We start from the raw sequence: 19,768 nt of genomic DNA on the forward strand, positions 1-19,768 counted from the left end.
CCTCTGGATTATTCATTATCTGTTCTGTCCCTGATTATCAAGATTGGGAATTGAGAAACCCGAATTTGCCATTTTTCTTGTGTTTTTCCAGCTTATTCTGCCCATTTGAGATGAAATTAGCACCAGTTTTGTGCTCGAACACTATCTTAAGGCAACCATCAGACAAAATCTGAATTTGTACAGTCAATAGTCTACAGATACAATCTAGTACAACAGATACATCTATTCAACATCAAAAAACTATACAAAATGGGCTTTGAACCGCAGAGAAGAATTTGGAAAACCAGAAATTATTAGGGTTAGGGAGAGATGTGGGTAAAAAATAGGAATAGATTGGTGTGGGGAGGCACAGGGAGAGTTAACTAAGTCCTAATATCAATGCAGGAAATAGGTTGGGTAGGATGAAAGTAGAGAGAGAAAAAAAAGAATAATGGGAAAGGGAAAAGAAAAGAGACCAGAAAAAATAGAAAAGTAAAAATTAATAATATTATGGAGATCAGAAAACAACCTATTTAGAGAAGAACGTGAATATATTGAGAGAAGGAGAGGAACATAGAGGAGATGTGAAAAATTTAAAAATAAAAATGCTTAAAATATTATATAGGTATAAATAGGTAGTACTGCTATTAAGGAATTTAAGTCTCAGAGGTTTTGAACTGAGTAATAAATTTGTGGATTAAGTGTGTACACAATGGGGGATAGGGTCTACTAGTTAACTACGGGCTTATCTGAGGATATGCAGGACAAGAGTTAAGTCACATAAAGAAGAACAAAAGACACGAAAAGGTGAAAAGGATAAGAAAGGAAGAAAAAAGATCAGTAGTTCAGTAGAGCTAAACAAAAAACAAAAAGAATTATAAAAGAAAAAAGAGAAAGAAGAAAAAAATTGAAAGAAGAATGCATATTAACGTATCCCTAAAGTAAAAATTATAAGAGGAAAAAAAAAGTTACTGGAAAATAATTTTTTTTTCAAAAAAGGCAAAAATTAAAGATTAAAAAAAGTTTTAGAAAAGAAAAAATTTTTATATAAGGTACCCAAAAAGAGGAGGAAGACGAAGAAGAAGAAGAAGAAGAAGAAGAAGAAGAAGAAGAAGAAGAAGAAGAAGAAGAAGAAGAAGAAGAAGAAGAAGAAGAAGAAGAAGAAGAAGAAGAAGAAGAAGAAGAAGAAGAAGAAGAAGAAGAAGAAGAAGAAGGACAAGAACAAGAACAAGAACAAAAACAAGAAGAACAAGAAGAGCAAGAAGAACAAGAAGAGCAAGAAGAAGAAGAAGAACAAGAAGAACCAGAAGAACAAGAAGAAGAAGAAGAAGAAGAAAGTTCTTTGATTTTTTTTGGGAGGGGTGGGAAAAATCCTGTATCTCCCTTGTGTCTATAACCATCCTCTTCTTGGAGCCTCTGGTCTGCCTGTGGTCCTGTGGCTTGGTTGGTTTCTTAAGTCAGTTGGTTTGAACAGGCAGAAAAATGCTCTGCTTTACACAGAATTTTGAGATCCTCCTCCCAGGATAGTTTAATGGGAGGCTGATCTGCTTTAAGAATCACAAAAGAGGGGGATGCAGTGATGAGGCCAGGTTCTGGGTAGAGTTGAGGCCTTTCAACAAACAGTAGCTTTTCCCTGGGGCTATTTTGTGAAAAACTCACAGAGCCCAGCCTGGAGCCATTCTCAGGGTTTCTGTTTACTGAATTTCAATTGATTGTTGAGGCTGCTAGAGGGAGGGGCAGCCTCTGGCTCTGATTACCCAGTGAAGAAACCCACTCCTAGGGCTGGCACCCGAGCTAGGTGACTTTTCCCTGGGTGTAGCTGAGTCTGGCAGGTCACGCCGCCATTAAGTTCTTGTGACCTGCTAAATCACCCGTTTTATTCCAAGGCCTGAGTTGGAGCTAGCAGCTGGTCCGAGCTTGGTCGGTATCCAAGATGGAGATCTCCAGTACTGGGGGAGGAAAGGTGGCCTTCCCTCCTCTGCTCCCTGAGAAGGAGTGAGGACGTCGGGTTTCTACTCACACCAACTCTTGGTTCCTGGGTCGTCTCTGGTCTGCGAACTGCAGGATGAAGATGTCTGCTCCTTGTCGGTTCTTGCTGGTGTTGAGTAGAATCCGCTCGCCCGCTGCATCAGGCTCCTTCATCCTGGACTCTCTGTGGCTCAGGTATGGTGCCCTGCTGTTGCTGCAGCCACAGCTGCCGCCACCGCGGTGGCTGCTGGCAAGTGCTCAGATATGTCTCCTTGCCTGGATTTTCCCTCTCTGGCCTGTCTCTCTGTTCTGTGATGTCACCCTTGGTGTGATTCTCTGGCTTAGGACTGTTCACTGGAACTCTAAAACTGCTTTCTATGCGAGAGCTTGTTCAGATTCCAGCTTCTCCTCCGCCATCTTCCTGGAACTCTGATCCTAGATTTTCTGAGCCCTTTTTTCACACAGGGTTTCTAATTCCTCCCCATGCCAATGATTCATCTGCTACTCTCATTTCTCCTTGTTTCTCAACTCAACTCCTGTGACCTTTATTTTCGTGTGAAAGAGCAGAAGAAATGTGAGGATGGCCTGGTGTCTGAGGTAACATCCACTCCTGTTTGGAGGATCTGGGGAAGGACCACCACGTGGGCCTCATAATCAGATATTAATTGACCTTTTTGGAAATGGAGAAACTCACTCCCTCAGGCAGAATCTGTCATTCTTTGACTTTCTCTGAAGATATTTGGTAATAGGGAACAATTCAGAGAATGAGCTTTCCCACCACCCACCACAGCCTTGTCAGAATGAACAGGATCAAAATTAAAAGTGGCCTCAGTTCCCATAGGGCTAATCAAAAGCCAAGAGATCACACATTCCTCCTCATCAGGGACCTTCTGGTAGGAATAGAGTCTGGGCAAAGTCTAAGATGGAGATAAAATGAGACTGGACCTAAGGAGGACACAGAAGAATGACCCTCTCTTTGACTACAGGTAAGTTGTGTAGTGAGACATGACAACTTCCTTCATATATGAAAATTCACTAGGTGAGTTATATCACTGCCAATTTGCAGGAGATCAGTGTCCCCAAAGGAGAAGTTGTTAAATGTTGTAACTGCCAGTTTGCTCTCTAAGCTGTTGTCTCTCCCACCCCTTCCCATGCCAGGAATGCATTGCTTCTATTAGGCACGCAACTACTTGTCCTCAGTCTTAGGCAGGAATACTGTAGGCTATTCTTTTACCAACCTCTTGCATTTGAGGTAGAATAGGCCCAGGCACAGCTCATGCCAAGGGATAGATTCAAGAAGGTGAGTATAAGTTCATATTTGTATTGAAAAATAATCATATTGAAAGAATTAAATGAAATTAATAATTGAGAGATTTAGGGTTTATAGCTACTAAATTTAAGTAATTATTACTAAAACATCTAGAATCATGGATTAGGAAGAGAACAGTTAAGTAGTTTCAATATAATTTTCAAAAACTCCATAGCCACAACAATTAAAGTAACTATTGGCATAGTTCCATTTACAATCTTAGGAGTGACCTTGGATTGGAGGCTTTTAGAATAATGTCTGAAAGAGAGGGACTTGCTTGGCACTGGTGGCTCACACCTGTAATCCTAGCTACCCTGGAGGCTGAGATCTGAATATTATGATTCAAAGCATGTCCAGACAGAAAAACCCAGAAGTGGTGCACGGCTCAAGTGGTAGAGCACTAGCATTGAGCCCAGGGACACTGCCTAGGCCATGAGTTCAAGCTTCAGTGTCAGCAATACAATGACAACAAAACAATAACGATAAAAAGAAATAAAAGAAGGACTTAAAGATATGTGATGGAATGAGGCTGATGTGTAACTGTTTAGGGAACCTACAAGGAGACAAAATTTGGAGCCAAATAATATCTATTCATGACTAATTAAGGATGCAAACCAAATGCCAAATTCCTCTTCTCAAAAACTTGCAAACTTGGGCTGGAATGGTGGCTCATTGGTAGAATGCTTGCCTGGTATGCATGAGGCCTTGGGTTCGATTTCTCAGCACCACATAAGCTGAAAAAACCAGAAGTGGAGCTATGGCTCAAGAGTTGGAGCACTAACCTTGAGCTGAAGAGTTGAGGGACAGGGCCCAGGCCCAGAGTTCAGGCCACATGACTGGCCAAAAAATAAAAGAAAGAAACTAAACTAAACTAAACTTCCAAACGTATCTTTTCTCATAATTGAGGAGAGGTTTCTTTTACAGGAATTCTCCTTATCTAGCTCAAGGGGATCAGAACTACAGTAGAATTTTCCTGTTGAGATGTAATGTGCTTAACTGTACTGATGCTAATCATAGCTAGGAAAGTATGGACTGATACAAATAAGTGGGAGGTACACAGTACTTTTCAAAATTGAATAGATTACATATTTATTAGAAAGCTCGTAAGAAAAAATATTCAGTGTAGGATGAAAGATTTCAGAAAACTACAGTATAAATTACGTATAACCGGGTGGAGGTAGCTCATGCCTCTGATATTGGCTGATCTGGAGCCTGGTATATGAGGATCACCGTTCAAAGCCAGGTTGAGAAAAGTCCCTGCGGGACACTTATCACCAATTAATCACTGACAACTAAAATTGATCCTGTGGCTCGAAGTTGTAGAGAGCTAACCTTGAGCAAAAGACCTCAGGAGCAGTGCCCAGGCTCTGAGTTCAAATTCTGTAATAGATAATGAATAAAAATAAAAAATACATTACAGGACTGGGAAGTTGGCTCAGTGGTAGAGTGCTCCCCTTGCATGCTTAAGGCCTGGGTCCGATTCCTCAGCACCACATAAGCAGAAAAAACCCAGGTGTGGCGCTGTGGCTCAAGTGGTAGTGTACCAGCCTTGAGCTGAAGAGCTGATGAACAGTACCCAGGCCAAGAGTTCAGGCCCCACGACCGGGCCCCCCCCAATAAAATAAAATAAATTACATATATTTTTTTTACCAACTCTGTAAAAGGAAAATTGGATATGACACATGGCAACATAAGACTTCAAATTACAAAGTTCCAGGGCATTTCCTCACTCTGGACAACTAGGAGTAATCCATATCAAGAAAAAAGATAAACGATTTATACCAAATTTCAAAATATGTTATACAAAGTAAATGCAATAAACATGCATTCCACAGTCTAGTAACATCATATAGTGTAAAGAATCTGATTAACTGATTCATGAAAACCAATACTATGCAGTTAAAACATCCAATATCTCAGGTGTCAACTTAGCACAATACTTTCAATCTGTGATGTCTGTTTGCATATTATCCAGCCCTATCCATTCCACAATGGCAGAAAGCCCTTCCTGAGAAAGTCCAGAGAGCTGTCTATTGTGAGTGCTCAATGTAGACCTGTTCCCATTCTCTATTATTTGGGCATGTGATAGATTGAATATCTGATAACTTGGAAAAGGCACAATTTGGGACTGGCTAAATAACTTTTTCCCATTGGAACATCTAATTTCAAGGCCACTGAAAGATTAGAGATGGTGATATTCTCTTTAAAATTATGTATTCAAAGGAGACAAAGTTATTTAGGTTTTGAAAGAATTGACTAGGAAGTAAAATGCATGTGATTTTTGTTAGCTCCGTAATTCTCAAAAACATAAAATGAATTCAAGTATTTAATATATACCCATATGTGTGCATATATCCATGTATGTATGTATATCCATGTATGTGCGGTCATGTCTTTTCTGTGTAGCAAATGGTACAAATGAAACTGTGCAATCACTACTCAAAGGCATGAATAAACAAAGAGAATGAGCATAGAACTCATATTTAGGAATCTATGGCTAGCGAACTCTCTGAAAATCTTTTACATCAGATTGCATGTGTCACTTACTGCAGTGCAGGGACAGTACGACAACAATTGGATACCAGGCAGAAGAAATGAGAAATGAGAGATACAAAGGGCACAATACTCTTTCTAATGGGTAAGTAGGATTTCCTCTGTGTGTGTGTGTGTGTGTGTGTGTGTGTGTGTGTGTGTGTGTGTGTGTGTGTGTGCGCATTACATTTTCTTGAATCATTTCTCTCTTGAGGGGTATCTGGGCTAATTCAGTACGCATGGTTGTGCTGAAATATTTACTATATCCGGGTTTGTAATCTTTCATGTAAATGCCTAGGAGTAGAGTTGCTGCATCATATGTAAGTGGCTAATCAAAACAGAGGTGAAGGGGGAAAAGTACAAGAATGACCAGGAGAAAAGGTGGGAAGTGCAGAGAGTAATCCAGTAAATATCCTACAAAATTAAGAAGAGTGAAGGAAGAGGTTCATAGAGGAAGGATGCGAGTGTTGAAAGGGTTGGCGTTGATCAAGTTATATTGTACGCAGAAACTGCTTTGTTTAATAACTCATTTGTTACTTAAAATAATAATTAAAAATCATATCCCTAAAATACTATGCAATTAGAAGTCAACCATGAGAATCTGCTCAGATCACCTCTAGGGTTTATAAAGTTTAAGATAAGTTTTAGAACAGCACTAATGATTCATATCAACTGAAGAAAATTTAATGATTTCCAGCTATTTAAGATAATCATTTTTGGAGATATGGCTCAAGTGGCAGCTTGTTACCTAGTGAACAATGCTATCAAATATTGAATTCAATGTTGATCTTGAACAAAAGTAAAAACAATCAATAAAAGTCAGGCATTTTCCATGGCACTGGTAGCTCATGAGTTTAATCCTATCATTAATCAGAAGGCAGAGAACTTGGGATCTCAGTTCAATGTCAGCATGGATAGGAAAATCTGTGAGACTTTCATCTCCAATTCACTGCCAAAGAAATCTGGAAGTGGAATCATGGCTCAAGTGCTAGAATGCTAGCCTACAGCAAAATGTTAATGGATAGAACCCAAGCCTTGAGTCCAAGCCTTAGAATAGTGCATATACAGACACAAAGGAAGTAAGTCACTCAAGTTCTCAACCTTCCATTTCCATAATCCTAACTCTGATCCTGGTCAGAATCCTAAGAGTAACCTTGATGATAATAGTAACCCAATCCTAAAATTAATGGAAAATATATCCTAACACATACTCATGGTCTTTGAAATGATTTATTTGCACTTTTCTCCAAATCCTACAGATTCCCTCACTTGGACTATGAAATCATTCCCTATTATGAATATTAACCTCAAATCTTCATATCATGAAAGCTATCATATTTTCCACTGATCTTAACTTTTACTGAACTCCTCTAACTCCAAAAAGAAGTTGCAGGTTTACTTAAATTATACTCTAGTTCCTAACCCTAACTATATATCTAAACCTTACTAGAAACCTAACTCTAAATTTAACCCTATTGAACCCTGAATAGTAAAATTAGGAAAACTCTGTAATTTTTGTTAAATTTCACACTTATTTTACTTGAAAATGTTAGCAGAAAACTCAGTTTAACCTTACAGCTTACCCTTACCTAAGTCTAAGTCTAACCTGAATTAGAACAGCAACCCTAACCATAGAACTAATAGCCTTTGGATTCTAAAAGCCATAAAAATACATTAGATTTATTCATCCTAACTTTGATTCAACTCATCTCTCTAAAACTAATTTGTAGTTTTACCCATTATCTTTCAATTTTTGTAACTCTAACCTTAACTGGAATATTGAGGCTAACCCTCTCACTAACCATATCCTAATCTTAATATAATTAGCAGTTTCCTATATCACATTCATCCTAATTCTAACATGACTTGTTATTCAAAGATAGTTTCAGTTTAACCCTAAACTTTCCATTGCCCTAATGCTAACACTAACTACAGCTGCAACTGAAACCTAACTTTCACCCTAATGATAGTCCAATTCTAATGTTTAAGAAAAATTCTCTAGTTTTAATCAGTTTGCACTCTGGAAATGAGTTTCAGATGGCCGTGATTCCCACAAATTTTCTGACTCTTCCTCAGAAATTATCTTGTTCCCTAACATGAACCATTATAAAATAACTTGCCCTCAAATTCTGTTATCAGGAAAAATACTGTAGTATCCATTTCTTGAACTCCTGTAGCCTATAACAGTTTCAGATTTACTTACCATCTAGTTCATTACTAGGTTAACGCTCTTAACCTAAACTGGATGGACATTCCATCAATATTTTGTTATTAGAGGATTATTCAATATTAGTTGTATGTTGATTGATAATGACTGAGCTTGACAGACAGGTGAAGGAAATCATGTAGACTTCAATGAGGTTCTGACTTGTGTTACAGAAAGGGTAATGAAACCTCTCCATTAGAAATCTAGCAGCTGCGCGTCTAAAAATTCTTTGCGTGGTTAGTTTCTGATAATGTCTCAATTCAACTACTTCTCCTTGGAGTTCCATATTATTCAAGATGCTGTAGTACATCCTTTTACATTTTGCAGACAGCTCTTGGTGATGAAATTTGAGCTTTTCAAAACTGCTCTCCCAATTCCATCCACAAAATGCAGACAAAAAGACAAAAAAAATTGAAAAAAAAATTGTTTCTGTTGATAGTGCAAATACTTTTATTTTCCATTTCAAACATAAAATATAGTAAAACGTTTCATAGCAATTACACTGAACTAGGTTTTGGACACATTCTAATGTAAATAATGTACTGTGTTCAAGTAAAATGTTTGAGGATCCAAAATTTTAATATGCCTGTGGTCCTAAACCCAATACCTTACTGATATTGAGTGATAAATACAACTTCCCATAAGTACAGAAGTTTTCCTTGTATCTTTTTAATATGTATTTTTATTGTAAAGACACTGTACACAGGGGTTACAGTTACATAAGGAAGGTAATGAGTACATTTTTTTTGAACATTGTTACCCAATCCTTTGTTTTTCCCCTACCATCCCTTCCTTTCACATCACCCAAATCCTCCCTCTAACCCCCTCTGATAGTATATACACTGATAGGATATTCTCCTGCTACTTTGGTTGTTGAGAGTGTCTACAAGAGCAGGCATTCCGTGGGGAGCAGGGAGACACCTTATGACCTTTATTACTGAGATTTCTGAATGACTTGCTATCACTTGTACTGCATTTTGCAAGTCGAATCTCATGCCTTAAAACGTAGCAGTTTTTAAGAGGTAAGAGGAGTGGTAAAAGAACTCTTAGAGACAAATACATCTTCAACATATTTGGTTCCAAGCATTCCGTCTAAGGCATATTCAACAAGTAGTGAAACTTGTGTTGACTGTAACTATGTGTCTTTCTCCATGTGCATTTATACACGAGTATATGTATGTGTGTATTTGTGAGTATAGTAACATACATGTGTACATATATAAGGGCACAGACATATATGCATATATGCATATATAAATATATAAAAATATTTGCATATATATCAAGTGTTCAGTGATTTAATCTATAGTTCCTAACACATTGTCATTCTCACAAAGTGTGCATGGTAAGCTACTTTAAGGATCTGTGCTCTATGATGGGTATCCTTTGTACTCAATTCCCCATTATCTTGTTTTTCATCCCTGTGAACAACTTCAGTCTACTTTCCATAGGATAGCTTTGTTTCATTACATGTAGTTACTCACTGATACTCAAAGCAAAAGGTTGTTTGTAAAAGAAAAAGTACTTTTAGGTCACAGGTTAAAATTATCTTATCCATCCCAATGATTCATAGGAAAATAAAATTTATAATAGTAATAAAAGTGAGAAGGAATTCCTAGATCTATTGTTTTACCATTTAGAATGGCAAATAATACCACATCACTGTTGTAACTGTTAAATAAGTCAAGGGTAACTGATTGTCTTTATCATGTTCCCACAAACCAGTGGATCCTGAAGGATAATAATAGACCACCAGAAATTCTAAGTAGCAGATATGAAGCATGAAAGAGAAAGTGAGGAAATGAGAGAGAGTATAAGAGAGAGAGAAATATCATAATACTGAAAGTACATAACATAAATAAGAGCTGCATGAGAGTATTCATATGGCTATCTTTAGACACTACATGTACATTTGGAAGTAATTGTTGTATAATAACCAATCAACATAAAATATAAAGAGTTTCATGGAGGTCGGAGGAAGATGGTAGAGGAGAACCTGGAGGCTAAACAAACTCTCACATACAAAGCAGCTTTAGTGTTCCAGTGAACAGTACTAGCCTAGATAATCACACCAAGTGTGCCATCACTGTACACATTGTTTGGCTAGAGAGGGAAGATCCAGGCAAGAAGACAGATCTGAGCACTTGCCAGTAGCTGCGGTTGTGGCAGCAGCTACGGCACCCATAGCCACCATATCTACAACAGAGAGTCCAGGACAAAAGCGCCATATGCAGTGGGTGAGAGGATTCTACTCAACACCAACACGAACTGACAAGGAGCAGATAAATTCATCCTGAAGATCACAGACCAGTGATACCCAGGAAGAAAGACTCCTGTCTGAGTAAAATCCTGACATCCTCACTCCTCATGGAGCAGAGGAAGGAAGGCTGCCCCTCCCTAACACCAGACATCATCTTTGATACTGAGAATGGCCAGGCTGAGCAACTAGCTCCAACTCAGGCCTTGGAAGAAAACAAAAGAGTCATTTAGCAGGTCACAGGAATCTGACCTGACCTTCCAGGCTCAGATACACTCAGGAGAAAGTCACCTAGCCCAAGCAGAGAGAGTTCTGCCCCCCAGAGGCGTGACTATCTTCAGTGGGTTAACAGAACCAGTGGCTGCCCCTACCTACAGCAGCCTAGATAATCAATTGAAATTCAGTAAACGTAAACCTTGAGAATGGCTCCAGGCTGGGCTCTGGGAGTGTCTCAGGAGCTAGCCCCTCAGGGAAAAGATACTGTTTGCTGAAATGCCTCAACCCTAAACAGAACTTAGCCTCATCACAGCATCTCCACACTAGAGGAAACAGCCATCTTTCTCTTTCGTGATACTCAAAGCAGATCTCCCTCCCACTGAACTAGACTGAAGGAGGATCACAAAATCCTAGATAAAGCAGAGCATTTTATTGACTACACAAACAAACTAATGTAAGAAATCAATCAAGCCACAGGAAAACAAAACACCAGAAGCAGACCAGCCACTCCACGAAGAGACTGGTTACAGACAAAGGTGAGACACAGGATCTTCCCATTCCACACCCCTCCTCCCAAAAAAAAATTAAAGAACTCTTTTTGGTACCATTTTTTAAAATTTTTTAATTGTTTTCTATTAATCATTTTTTTCTTCTTCTCCTAATTTTTATTTTAGGTGTGTGTGTGTGTGTGTGTGTGTGTGTGTGTGTGTGTGTGTGTGTGTGTGTGTGTGTGTGTGTGGTGTGTGTGTGTGTGTGTGTGTGTGTGTGTGTGTGTGTGTGTGTGTGTGTGTGTATGCTTTTTAAAAAAATCGCTATTGACCTTTTGGTCCTTTTTAATTTTTTTATATCTTTTGTCTTTCTTTTTTTTTGCGTGACCTAATTGCTGTTTTGCCTCATCCCAAGATAAATACCCATCATCGTTTATTAGAACTTATATTGTGTAGATAATTAATCCAGAAATGTATTACTTAATTCACAAATTTTTAGGCTTAACTTTTTTTTGTCTTTTTTTTTCCCCAGGGCTGAGCACCGAACCCAGGGCCTTGCACGCGCTAGGCAAGTGCCCTTCTGCTGGGCTAAACCCCCAGAAACAGGCTTAACATTTTAATAGAAGTATTATATCTTTATAACATATAATTTTCAAGTAAATACTTTTAAGAATTTTTATTTTTTAGTTTTTCCTGTCTCCTTTCTATCATCCCACTCCTGTCATCTTATCCTTTTCTCCTCTCAATATCACTTTTTAAAGTCACATAATTTTTAAGTGTTTCACTTTTTAAATTTAAATTTTTCTTTTTCCATTTTTGATTTTCTTCTTTTCAATTTGTCTCTTGTCATTCTGTCCAATCCCTTTCCCTCTCTGAGTTTAGGACTTGGTTAAATTTACTTTAACCTCTCCACATACTTCTAATCCTGTTTTTCCCACATTTCTTCCTAAACATAATACTTTCTGATTTGAAAAATTCGTCTTTGCTGTTCTTAGCCCATTAATGGATAGTTGTTTGATGTTTAATAGATTGTATCTGTTGAACTAGGTTGTATCTACAGCCATTTTGACTGTGCAACTACAGGACTTTGGTTGATGCTTGCCTTAAAATAGTATTTTAGCAAAAAATTGGTGTCACTTTCATATCAAGTGTGCAGAACAAGCCGGAAAACAGGAGTGACAGAACTGTTAATGAATAATCCAGAGGAGAGTTCCCGCAAAGAACTAAAAACACTACTGGTAAACGTGGTGAATGAAAAGACTGAAAGCTTGCAAAGGACTCAGTTTGAACGTGATAGGAAGAGAGAGGAGGCAAACCAAACAACAGGAATCTCATGACTGTGAGGAAACTGCTCAAAGATTGATACAGTAATTGCATGAACAGGTTGAGAAGAAAGGCAAATAAAGCAATTGCGTGAGCAGGCTGAGAACAATCAAAGAGAAAGAAAGGAATTGTGTGAGCAGGCAGAGAACAGACGAAGAGAGACTCAGGAATCGCATGAGCAGGCTGAGAAAAGTCAAAGAGAACTACAGGAATTGCATGAACGTGAGGAAGCTAATCAAAGGGTAACACAGGAATTGTGACAGCAGTATGAGAATAGACAAAGATCAATAGAGGCATTCATGGAATCCATAAACAGACATCTGAATGAATTCAGAGAGACCACAAAGGGAATGCTGAATGGAGCCCGACAGCAGGAATGGGAGTCCAAGTAAACCATAACCAATCAACTAAGTGATTTGAGAACACCAAATTAAGGAAGTAAAGAAGTTCACACAAAATCTAAAACAAAGCTCCAACAAAGAATCTGAAGCCTACAAAGCTGACCAATTAAAAGGAAAAGAAATAAAAACCCAAGTAGAAAGACTTAACAGTAGGTTAGGCCATGCAGTAGATCTGAGCTCAGGGATTGAAGAGAGCCTAGGTATTAAAAAGAACATACAAGTATCCAAGACAAATTGAAGAAACATGATAGATCTATTCAACATTTGGAATAGACAATCAGAAGGCCTTCTCTGAGGACAATTGGTGTAGAGGAGCACCTAGAGACAGAAGTTAATTGTCTAGGAAATTTGTTTAACAGGATCCTAGCAGAGAACTTCCCAAACATACAAAAAGATAGGCCTATTCAGATACAAGATGGTTGTAGAACCCCAAATAGACCAGACCAGAACAGCACTTCCCATTGTCACATTATAATCCGCACAGGATCAATTCAGACCAAGAATAACTTCCTAAAAGATGTCAAGGAGAAAAGATCAATCACCTATAAAGGAAAACCAATTAGAATCATCTCATATTTTTCAGCAGAGATAATTAAAGCAAGAAGAGCCTGGAAGGCTGTATGCCATGCCCTAAAGACAAACAATTTTCAACCAAGAATACTGTACCCAGATAACTCTCCATCATAACCGAAGGTCAAATAAAAACCTTCCATAGCAAAGAAAAACTGAAAAATATATCTCTACCAAACCAGCCCTACAAAAAATACTTAAAGATGGCCTACACACAGAAAACCAACAAGACGACAATAATGGCTAAGAAACCACACCCAAACTGAGAATCCAAGAACCATAGGAAGAACCAAGTTTCCACAGCCCCAACGGAGGTGGATAGCATGGCAGGAGCTACCAAACACCTCTCAGTCCTAGCTCTCAACATTAATGGACTTAAAGCTCCAATTTAGCGAAATAGTCTGTCTAGTTGGATTAAAAAGCAAGATAATTCTATCTCTTGCCTTTAGGAGTCACACCTTGCCAATAAAAACAAAAACATTTTGATAATGAAAGGCTAGAATAAAATCTACCAAGCAAACGGCTGCTATAAACAGGAAGGAGTTGCAATAATAATATCAGATAAAATATGCTTCAAATTAAAATTAGCAACATGCAAATACTAAACCAACATGAGTTAAAGCATAGTAAGGGGCCTATATCAAGTGTTGAAATAGACACAGCAATAAGAGACCTCCCATCTAAGAAAATCCCTGATGGATTTACAGCGGAATTATACAAGACCTTCAAAACAGAGCTCACACCAATACTCCTCCAACTCTTCAATGAAATTGAAAGAGAAAGTTCTCTACCAAACTCATTCTATGAAGCCATCATAACCTTCATTCCAAAACCAGGCAGGGACTCATCAAAGAAAGAGAACTATAGACCCATTTCTTTGAAGAACATTGATACAAAACTTTTCAACAAAATTTTGGCCAATCGACTTCAACAATTCATCCAAAAAATCATACACTAATATCATACAGGATGTATTTCAGGGATGCAAACCTGGTTCAATATACACAAATCAATTAATTTAATTTATCACATCAACAAGAGCAAGGATTAAAACCACATGGTTATCTCAAAAGATGCAGAAAAAGCATTGGACCAGATCCAACACCCCTTTATGATGGAGGTTCTGGAAAAATTAGGAATCCATAGAACATTCCTCAATACAATAAAAGCTGTATATGGAAAACATACAGCCAGCATTATAATTAATGGTGAAAAACTAAAGCTATTTCCTCTTAACTCAGGAATGAGAAAAGGATGTCCACTCTCTTAACTTCTCTTCAATTTAGTATTAGAATGCCTAGCTACAGAAATAAGACAATATGCCAATATAAAAGGGATCCAAATAAGGAAAGAAGAAGTAAAATTCTCCCTCTTTGCAGATAAAATGATCTTGTACTTAAAGAATCCCACGGACTCCACTCCAAAATTACTCAAGCTAAATCAAAACTGTCAAAATAGCAGGGTATAAAATTAACCTTCAGAAATTAATGGCTTTTCTGTATGCCAACAATGAGAAAAGTGAGGTTCAAATCAAGAAAAGTTTTCCGTTTGTAAGAGCCCCACAATAAATGAAATACCTAGTAATTAACGTAACCAAAGAAGTGAAGGACATTTATGATGAAAACGTTAAAAATCTGAAAAAGGAAATCAAAACAGAACTTAGAAAGTGGCAAAACCTCCCATGCTCCTCGATAGGAAGGATGAACCTTGTGAAAATGGCAATATTTCCCAAGGCTATCTACAAGTTCAATGCCATACCTATCAATATTCCAACCGCATTCTTCAAGGAAATAGAAGAGGCAATCCCAAAATTCATACGGAACAACAAAAGACCCCCAATTGAAAAAAGCAATCCTTAACAGAAAGAACAGTGTTGGAGGAATATCAATACCAAATTTCAAACTCTACTACAAAGCCATAGTAATTAAAACAGTTTTGTACTGGCACAAGAAAAGACCTCAGGAACAATGGAATAGAATTGAAAACCCAGAAATCAACCTACAGACCCATAATCATCTAATATTCGATAAAGGATCTAAAAAGATAAAATCGAAGAAAGGCTATTGAGTAAATGGTACTGGCAAAATTGGTTAATCACTTGTAGAAAATTAGATCCTTATATATCACCCTGTACCAGAATCAACTCCAAATGTATCAAAGACCTCAGAGTCAAAGCAGATATTCTGAAAACATTACAGGATGGAATATGAGAAACCCTAGGTCTCCTTAACAAAGGCTGAAATTTTCTGAAAAGAAACGCAAAAGCACAACAAATGAAAGTTTGGACAAATAGGATTGCATGCAGTTGCAGAGCTTCTGCATGGCAAAGGACATAGCTAGCAGGATCAATAGAAATCCCACGGAATCAGAGAGGATCTTCACTAGCCATAAAACCGACAAGGGTTTCACATCTAAAACAGATCTGGAAATCAAAAAATTAAATCCTCCAACAACAAATATTCAAAGAAAATACTGCCCAATAAATAAGTGGGCTAAAGACATAAAGACAAACTTCTCTGAAGAGGAAAGGAGGGTGACCAATAAAGACATGCAGAAATGCTCAACCACCCTAGCCATAAAAGAAACGCAAATCAATCAACATTGAGATTTCACCTCACCCAAGTTAGAGTGGCTATAATCACGAACTCTAATAACAACAGATGCTGGAGGGGATGTGGACAGAAGGGAACCTTACTTCATTGCTAGTGAGAGTGTAATCTTGTTCAACCACTTTGGAAAATAGTATGGAGGTTCCTACAAAGACTCCACATAGAGCTCCTCTATGACCCAGCAATCCCACTTTTGGGCATTTGCCTAAATGATCACAAACAAGACCATACTAAAGCTACCACACAGATATATTTATTGCAGCATTACCATAGCTAAGATATGGAACCAACTCAGATGTCCCTCAGTAGATGAATGGATCAAGAAAATGTTGTATATATACACAATGGAATTCTATGTCTCTATCTGAAACAATGATATTGCCCCATTTGTTAGGAAATGGAAAACTTGGAAAAAAATTGATTAAGTGAAGTAAGCCAGGCCCAAGAAACAGAGGTCCCATGGTTTCCCTTATTAGCAATTACTAGTGTAAGTCTGAGACATGCAGAAATTGTTAGATAAGTTGATGTTAGGTGAAATGAACCCCAAGACAAGAATTCAATTTTTTTTTCTGTAATTATTTCTAACGTATTTATAAGATGATTTCTTTGTTTCTTTGTATGTCCCTTCTGCATGGTATAACACCTGTTTTCGCTGTATTTGATGTTGGTATAATTTGTGGAGGGGAAGGGAAAAATTTTTTTAAATATGGATACATGTGGACCCATTGCAACAATGAGATATACAAGACATTATGTCGAAAAACAAATTTTACAACTTTGGATGGGGGAAAGGCAGAGGGGGAAACGGGACGTAAGAGAGGTGAGATGGGAAGGGATAGTAAGGGGAAACAAAGGAGTATGCAACAATGCTTGATAAGAAATGTACTCATTACCTTGCCCATGTAATTGTAACCACTCTGTCTGGTATTTTCACACTTAAAAAAAAAAACACGAAAAACCATAAAATATAAAGTATTTTTGATAAAAAATAAAAATGACTCAGAATAAATAATCAATGCAAAAACAATCTTTACAGAAGCAAACTCTCAGAGATATTACATGACTTTGAAAAGGATAAAGTGGCTGAATTTAATATAAATTTAGAAGTATGACCATTCAAAAATATAAAAAGATATTATTTCATTATATAACCCAAAACAGAAAGTAAATGTTGTTTAGATGATTTTTTAAAATACAGTCTCTCAGGTGCTGGGAGGGTGGTTCAGTGTAGAGTGCTTGCCTTGCATGCATGAGGTCCTGGGTTTGATTCCTCAGCACCACATAAGCAGAAAAAGATGGAAGAGATGCTGTGACTCAAGTAGTAGCAATAGCCTTGAGCTGAAGTGCTAAGAGACAGCACCCGGACCCAGAGTTCAAGCCCCACAACCAACAAAAATAAAACAAAAACAAAACAAAATACAATCTCTCACTTTTGTGTGCTCAACATTGTAACACTAGTGCTTCAGTCTAGGGCTAAGATTTTAGGTGTGGACATTTATCAACACTCCTGATTCAGATTCTAATTGATAAAATTTTTAATCAATGTTTTGTTATTAATTTTGCTCTTTGTAAATTCACATATACCTATAAAAAACAGTGTGGCCATCCCAATAACATTCTCAAAGTATTTCCTAATGATGACTTACAAAATGTTGTATTATATTACAACAAGGAAAGCAATGCTATAAATAAGGAAAACCAATACATAAATATTAATGATTAATAAAATAAAAAACAAAACATTTACCTCTATTTCTAGTATTTGAAATGTACTACATATTCGATTTATTATTTTCTCATATTGCTGTACATTTAAAACTGCCTAAGTCTATGATGTTCAACAAGAATTTTATAGACTATGAGTAGCCTTTAAAGTTACCCACTAAGATTATTATTTATGGTTCATCTCATCATTTGTATATGGCTTATACCATCATTAATTCCTCGCTAACATATAAAGTAAGGAATCCCTTAAATTTTAACAGAAACTGTGAAGTTAATGTCTTAAATCTTCACTCTGCGTCTTTACACAAACACTTTGCAATTTCTCGTTAGTAAAGTTTCTATAAACTCTGAAATGTACATACTTAGTAGTATATGACTGCTACCATGAATCTTAAATGCTTTATGGAAAAGTTTTACAGCGTGCTAAATAGTCTTAATTTTGGCATATATGAGCAAATTCCCAAAATTGAACATATTTAAAACATTAAAACTTTTAACAAACCTTAACACTTTCTATAGTGTTCATAATGGCAGGTTCCTTGTACAGAATAATTGAATTCCTCCTCCTACACAACCGTTGAACAACAAATATATGGAATTATTTTGTTTTGGACATATCAATCTTGACTTTATTCTTAAATGTGTTCTTATGTAAGAAATACATGGTTCTAAAATTTCACAACAATTCTTTTGAATTTAATTTTTGTGGAATTGTCTAGTTTAAGAAAATCAATTACACTTTATATATAAAATTGTTCTGTGCTCAATTCAGTAGCACATATACTAACATTGGAACAATAAAGAGAAGAATATCCCCTGACTGAGGATGACACTCGACTTCGTGAAGCATTCCAGATTTTTAAAAGAACAGATGCTGGATAGGATGTGGACAGAAGGGAACCTTAATGCCTTGTTGTTAGGAGTTTAAACTTGTTCGAAGACTTTGGAAAGTAGTATGGAGGTTCCTCAAAAGACTACATAGAGCGCCCCTAACACCCAGCAATCCCATTTTGGGCATTCACCCAAATGATCACAAAAAAGACCATACTAAAACTACCAGCAAAACTATGTTCATTGCAGCATTATTTACCAAAGCTAAGATATATAACCAAACCCGATGTCCCACAGTAAACGAATGGATCAAGAAAATGTGTGTGTGTGTGTGTGTGTGTGTGTGTGTGTGTGTGTGTGTGTGTGTGTGTGTGTGTGTACTGGAATTCTATGCCTCCATCAGAAAGAATGACATCACCCAGTTTGTTAGGAAATGGAAAGGCTTGGAAAAAATTATATTAAGTAAATTAAGCCAGGCCCAAAGAAGTGAAGTAAGCCAGGCCCAAAGAAACATAGGTCCCATGGTTTCCTTATTTTCAATAACTAGTATGTGTCTGCTACAAGTAGAAAACATCATATAAGTTGATGTTAGGCAAAATGAACCCCAAGATAAGGATTCAAATGGTTTTTCTTTCTTGCGATTGTTTCTAAGATATTTATAAGATCATTTCTTTGTTGCTTTGTATGTTCCTCCTGCAAGCTAAAGCCCCTGTTTTCACTGTATTTGATGTTGGTACTATTTGTGGAGTGGAAGGGAAACACAAATCGTTTAAATAGGGATGCGGGTGGACCCATTGGAACAATGAGATGAACAAGTCGTTGTGTCAAAAAATGATTTTGGCCGGGGGTTGAGGGATGTGGACAGTGGGGGGACTGGGGTGGGGGAGGGGTTAGTGGGGGTGGGGGGTGGAAGATGGGCAGGGATGGGAAGGGGAAACAAAGGAGGAGCAAGTGGACCCATTGCAACAATGAGATGTACAAGTCATTATGTCAAAAAATGAACTTTACAACTTTGGTGGGAGGAGGACCGGATGGGGGAAGTGGGGGAGTATGGGAAGGGATGGGAAGGGGAAGCAAAGAGGAGGCAACAATGCTTGATAAGAAATGTACTCGTTATCTTGCCCATGTAATTGTAACTCCTCTGTCAGTATTCTCACAATAAAAATAAAAGAAATGTACTCAATAACTCACCCATGTAATTGTAACCCCTCTGTATGGCATTTTCAGAATTAAAAAAAAAAAAGAAACATAGGTCCTATGGTATCCCTTATTTGCAATAACTAATGTATGTCTGGGATAAGCAAAGAAGGTATAGTAAGGTGAAAAAAAGTAGTAGGCAACAATGCTTGATAAA

At 37.4% G+C, this 19,768-nt stretch overlaps 1 non-coding gene across 1 annotated transcript; it reads left to right on the plus strand.

Moving 5' to 3' along the window:
• Positions 1-18,342: 18,342 nt before the first annotated feature.
• On the plus strand, positions 18,343-18,444 carry LOC122127733. The gene has a single exon (XR_006151267.1). It is a non-coding gene; the product is annotated as a U6 spliceosomal RNA (small nuclear RNA).
• The last annotated feature ends 1,324 nt before the right edge of the window (positions 18,445-19,768 follow it).

The sequence above is a fragment of the Dipodomys spectabilis genome, unplaced genomic scaffold (assembly GCF_019054845.1).
Source record: "Dipodomys spectabilis isolate Male_0828 unplaced genomic scaffold, ASM1905484v1 ptg000309l, whole genome shotgun sequence".
NCBI lineage: Eukaryota > Metazoa > Chordata > Mammalia > Rodentia > Heteromyidae > Dipodomys > Dipodomys spectabilis.